This window comes from Tinamus guttatus, unplaced genomic scaffold, assembly GCF_059628265.1.
Source record: "Tinamus guttatus ecotype Peru unplaced genomic scaffold, ASM5962826v1 Tinamus_guttatus_pri_ptg000279l, whole genome shotgun sequence".
NCBI classification, from domain to species: domain Eukaryota; kingdom Metazoa; phylum Chordata; class Aves; order Tinamiformes; family Tinamidae; genus Tinamus; species Tinamus guttatus.
In genome coordinates this window covers 386,889-392,591 of record NW_028288813.1, presented here as the reverse complement: position 1 = coordinate 392,591, position 5,703 = coordinate 386,889, and the positions used below count along the sequence as shown (strand labels likewise).

The 5,703-nt window shown below is 61.6% G+C and overlaps 1 pseudogene; it reads left to right on the top strand.

Moving 5' to 3' along the window:
- The first annotated feature begins 958 nt into the window (after positions 1-958).
- LOC148594234 (maestro heat-like repeat-containing protein family member 2B) lies at positions 959-4,600 on the top strand (annotated as a pseudogene).
- Positions 4,601-5,703: the final 1,103 nt, after the last annotated feature.

Sequence of the window (5,703 nt, the reverse complement as noted above, 5' to 3'; positions counted from 1 at the left end):
CAAGCACTGGAGAGATGCTGAGCCCTCGATGTGGCGTGTCCCTGTCCCTTGTCAGGTCAAGCAGGCTGTGCTCCGGGCAGTTGGGGCCATGATGGGTGTCCTCCTGTGCCTGGAGAAGTACCGTGAGCGCGCCTGGCAGAGGCTTCCCTGGCTGCTGCATCAGTACCGGGAAGTGCGGGACCCTGCTGGGGTGACCACGGTGAGGCACTGCGAGGGGCACCGCATTGCTGGGGCCGTGGGGATAGTGCAAGGCGTTGGAGAGCTGCAGGGTGCTGGAAGGAACAGGAACTCTGTATGTTTGAATACCTTTGAGCAGGAAGAGGGATCTGGGGCTTTGCAGGGGCTTGCTAGAAGAACTGGCACGGCAGGAGGCCGGGATGGAGAGGATGGATCCTGGGAGGGGAGGCTGTGCCGCCTCTGTGTCGGGGGGCATAGGGAGCTCTGTCCTCACAGCCAGGGCCATGTCCAGCCCCTGTGGTGGAGAGAGGTGTGAGGGGGACGATGTGGTGGGAAAGGCCCTCCTGGCAGGGCTGCACGGAGGAGAGAGACCTCGTGGTTGAGCCAGCAGCCCCGTGCAGGCTGGGGTCTCCCTGGAAGTGGGTTCAGGCCGGGGCAGCTCCTAGCAGTGCCGGTTTCCTTTCCCCGTGGCTCACGGTGACAGCTGCCCTCTCCCTCCCGTGCTCCCTTGCAGACTCTGTGCTATTTCCTGGGGGCTGTGGCAGATGTTCAGAGCCATGTGCCTCGCGCCAGGCTTCTGGCCATCAATGCTGCCGTGCACGAACAGGTAAGGCCCGATGCTGCGTCGCTGGCCTGCGCGTGTGCGGGGCTTTGGGCTTTAGGCCGTGGGTCCATGGCCAGAACCGCTCGTGAGAGGATCACTGATAGCACAGTTTAGTTCTGTCCCCCTCCACGCTGCTCTTGCTTTCCCTAAAACACACCTTGTTCCCACAGCTTTGCAATGAGATGGAGCCGCCCAGCCCAGAGCACTGAGCAGAGCTGTGCCGCTGCATCGTGCTGCAGGGTAGGGAAGGAGAGCCGGCCCTGCGCCGCCGTGTCCCGGCTGCTGTCCTGCCAACGGGCAGGTGTGGGATGCTGGCCACTAACACCAAGAATAATTTCTTCCCCGCAGCCCAAATCTGCCCAGAGGAGGTGATTGTGTTCCTCTACTGCAAGCTGAGGGACGGGAGCAGGGCGGATTGAGTGGCAGCCGTGCAAATGCTGCAGGCTCTGGTCTGTTTTAACAGTAAGTAACACGTGCTGGAGAAATGGAGCGCTTCTGGGATGCTGCTGCTTCTTCTGAATTGGCAATATGGCCCCACTTTTCTGCCCCATTTGTGCACAAAAAGCTGGGGAGCTGTGACAAATCCCTCTGAAAATGGAGGCTCAGCCTCAGAACCCACCTTCCCTTGTATTTTGCAGTCCCCAATGTGAGGGAGAACATGCCAGTGTTGGTGAAGCTGGCACAGTCCGTGTGCCACGACCCTGCAGTGCAGGTGAGCTGGTTTGGACAGGGACGGTACCGCTGCAGGGGCCGAGCAGCCCTTTCCCCAGGACAGAGGCTGGAGAGGCCAAACCAGCAGTCAAGGACAGGGCCTGGGGTCGGAGTCTGGTGGCAGCTGCAGAGCAAGGGCTGCTCCCTCGTTGTCTCGGCCTGGCCAGATGGGCTGCAGCTCTGTGAAGGCCGTCAAACCCGCGCGTTTGGTGTGGGTTGTGACTGCAGCCTCTCCACCAGGTGAGAGCAGCCGTCCTGCATTTCATCGGGGAGCTGCTGCACTCCAGCGCCCCGGGCTGCTCGGCATGGGGACGTGGTGGGGCACATCTTCACTGAGTTCAGCCGCTCCTCACGCAAACTGGTAAGGGCAGAGGGTGGCGCTGGTCTGTGTCCCGTGCCACAGCGGTGCCATGGGCATCCTTAGCATTGGGTGTTCTGCCTGGTGAGCAGGAGCAATGACGCTGGTGCCACAGTGGGAGCAGCCTCCCATCACCGTGCACTGAAAGGGCTGGGAATGGGCATCCACGGGTGTTTCCCACCTTTGTCTCGCAGACATCAGGAACTCTTTCTGAGATGGAAGCCCAGGAAGAAAAGGCCATTCAGCGCCTGTGCAGGCACATCCTGGGCACACTGGATGTCTCCACCAGAGCAGAGGCCAAAGTGAGTTTTCCGCTGCTGGACGCTGTTGCTTTCTGTCTTTCCCCGGTGTGTTGACACTGCCCATCTTAGCCCCTAAAGCAGCCAGGAAGAGCTAGGGCTGCCCTTGCTCATTCAGTGCATACTGTGGCTGTAAGGAGCACAGCTGGGCACGTCTTGGCTGCCTTCTGTAAATGAGACATAGGGACTGGGGGGACCATAGGGCATCCCCTTGCAGCAGGGAGGCGAGCTGTTCGCGGGGGTGAGTTTTGGCGGCTGCTCTCGGCAAGCAGGCAGCCAAAGTGAGGGAAAAGGTGCACAAAGCCAGATGGGCGAGAGGGAGAGAAGGTGGAGGAGGAAGCCAGGGTGAGGCTGAGGGAAGGAGTGAGGCCCAGGGGCTGGGCTGGTGCCACAGAAGCATCAATAACAGGAGGCCTGGGAGGGAGAGGTGGAAATAGCGGCGTGCCCAGTGGCCCTGTTCTTGCCTGCAGCTCCTGTGGCCCAAACTGCTGCAGTACGTGGTGCCGGCCCAGTACACGGGCATGCTGGTCCCGCTCTGCCGCTGCCTGTGTGCACTGACCAGGAGGCGGGAGAGAGCAGAGTGCCATGAAGAGGAGGCAGCACACGAGCTCCTGGAGTCTGAGGAGCAAGGTGGGAAGCAAAGGCGCAGGTGGCGCAGCTGGGGTCCCCTTCAGCTGTGCGTGGGGCTGGGGGACATGGTGCGGGCAGGGCCTGGTGGGGCTGGGCGTCTCACGTGGCTTTTCTTTGTGCCCACAGCTGCTCTGCCAGCGCCCCAGGCCCTGCTGGTTTGCCTGTTGGTGAGTAACAGGGCCCCAGGAAAGAGCTTTCATGGCTGCAGAGAGGGGAGATGCAGAAGAGATGGTGCCATGGCCAGTGCAGGGCACCCTGGGAGGAGGCAGGAGGATGCCAGAGGGTGCCTGGGCAGCCCCTGCCCGTCGGGAGCTCCTCCTCCTCCCAGGGATGGCAGCGCTCAGGTAAGGCTGTCGGCTGCCTCCTGGCATCCAGGGCAATGCCAGCCTCCCTGCTCGCCTGCCTGCAGGGTGGCCACGGCTCCTGCGGCTTGCACGAGGCCATCTGTCTTCTGCCCTAGGTGGTGGCCGTGGTGACTCCCCACGCAGGCACTGGCTGTGGCACTGCAGCCCTGCAGCTGCTGCAGGCGCTTCCCAGCATGATCCACGGGAGCGTGGGGGCGAGCTGGCCTGCGGAGATGCCCGTGCTGCTGCAGCACCTGGCAGGTAAAGTGTCCACAGAGGGAGAGGCTGCATGCGGAGAGGGCAGCACCGAGTCTGGCGGAGAGGATGAAGTCATGTTTGCCAGAACTTATCAGGCCAATGGCCTGAGGCTTTGGGACATGAGACACGGTGCTGGAATAGCAGCAAGAGCTTCTGATTTCTCTGGCTTTGCAGGAACAACTGTGAGAAACCTGGACATGGTGGAATGGGAGAGCCTTCTGCTGAAGGTACAGCATCCCTGTGGGGGCACACATGGATGGGACAAGCAGGCCCAGGAAAAGGGCAAGGAGGAACCTCGGAACTCCCTGCTGAGGCACTGAGTGGCACAAGCAGGTCCCAAGGCCTCAGTGCCTTCCCTGGCCACGCAGGCTGCCTGCTTGGAAGAGCTGCTCTCAGCACGTGCAGAATGACTGGGCATAAAGGCAGCTGAAGGCCAGGGCAGAAGCCTCCTCCTCGGGGGGCCTGTGCCGTTGCACTGCCTGCTCCTGGCATGTGCAGCACCCAAGGGCTTGAGTGGCTCCTGAGGGGAAGAGCGAGACGCAGTTACAGGAGGGGCCGGTGGGCAGAGGGGCAGTCGCGAGAGGGTGCTCTGCCCCGGCCATCTCCAGGGTCCCTGGGGTATGCAAAAGGTCCTGGCCAGGAACAGGGGGGCATTTACTTCATCTCCCGCTTCACCCTAGTTCTTGCGAACCTCACTGGACGTTGTTGCGAACGACGTCTGGATTATTGACCTTAGCCGGGAAATGAGCCATCAGCTGGGCTGCTCTCCACGCCTGTCCTGGGAAAAGGTTTGTTCCCTGTGCAGAGTTGCTGCTGTTCACGTACCCCGAGGGCTGCGGTGACAAAACCCTGGGGGGCTCCGGACAGGACTCTGGTCGGCGATGCTGCTCTGCTCCGTGCCTGGTTTTGCCCCTGCCCTCTCTCTTTGCCCAGGAAGGGGCTTTTGCCCCTCCAGGCTAAGCTGGTCCTGGGGCCAGTCTGGCCAGCAGCTGCTGTTGGTGCTGCGGGTGCCTTGGCGTGTGCTGGCACCGTGGGGCTGCCATGGGCTGGCCCTGTCCTGCCAGGCTGGGCTGTCACTGCAGCTGGGGCTTGGCCTCTTCTCTTGCAGAGGTTCCTGTACAAGGCACTCGGCACAGCCCTGGCAGCTTGCGGGAGTCCCCGCTTCGTACAAGAGCAGACCCTGGGGCACCTGCAAAGTGCAAACTTCCTGGAGCTGTGAGAGGCGCAGGTGAGGGTTCCTCTTGTTGTGCTGCGTGTCCTGGGGCTCAGGGGCTCCGTGTGCCATGCTCTGGCCCTGCTGCATTTCTGTTCACTACCATTACCTCAGGAAAGCTCCCTGGCCAGTGGAGCTGGCCAGGGCTGGTCACTGTGGTGAGAGTGACTCCCCATTTTTGCTGCGTTGTAGGGAATGGTTTCAGTTGTGCCCCGCTGTACTGAGAGGCACTTTCAGCTGGCCTTGTCATCTGTTGAGCGGTTCCTGGGCACCTGCAAAGAGAGGTGCAAGCAGAGGGTGAGCGGGGACCTTTTGCCAGGAGCTCTGCATGGGCAGGCGGCGGGTTCTGGGTATCCCAGGGCTGTGGGTGGCCCCTTGTTCCTGCCCGGCTTTGCCAGGGCTTGAGGCGCTGCAGTCGGGAGAGGGCCAGCGGCCGTGGTGATGCCGGTGACCTTGTGCCTGTGTCTTGCTCCTGCAGCGAGGCAGCATCTTCCAAGACTTTGGCTCCTTGGTGGGACTGCTGGGGCCTCTGACGTGTGAGGAGTCAGCCGCAGCCCATCGGCGGGCAGTGACCTGCGTCTGCCGCCTTCTCCAGAGAGCTGGTGATAGGAATAGGCAGGGCTGCCCCTGCTGCTGCCTGGGGGAAGGAGCCCAGCACCAGGCCCTGTCCCCCTGTGCCGTAGCACCTTGTCCAGCTTGCAAAGATACTGTGTTGCCTTGGGGGACCCTGGCTTTGTGTGGCCTTTGCTGGCCTCCCTCATGTCCTCGCTCAGCACCCAGGGATCCGTAGGTTGCCTCCCCATGAACGTCACTCCCCTTTCTGATAGTTCCAGCCAAAAACATGGACGTGGCGCCATGGACCCAGGTCGCATGTCTGTCCAAGAGGCTCAGCGCCGTCACCTCTGGGTCTCTGCTGGCAACCTCCACCAACATTGCCAAGGTACCTGGCCCTCAACAAGCAGGACGGGGACCATGATATGTTTGTGTGCACGTGTGTGTGGGAGTGCTGCTCTCAGGACACATGTTTTGCATCTGAGCAACTTCTGTGGTGCACTCACTTGTGTTTCTGATTTCTCCCCAGCTTGTGTGCAAACATTTCCCACAAGGCC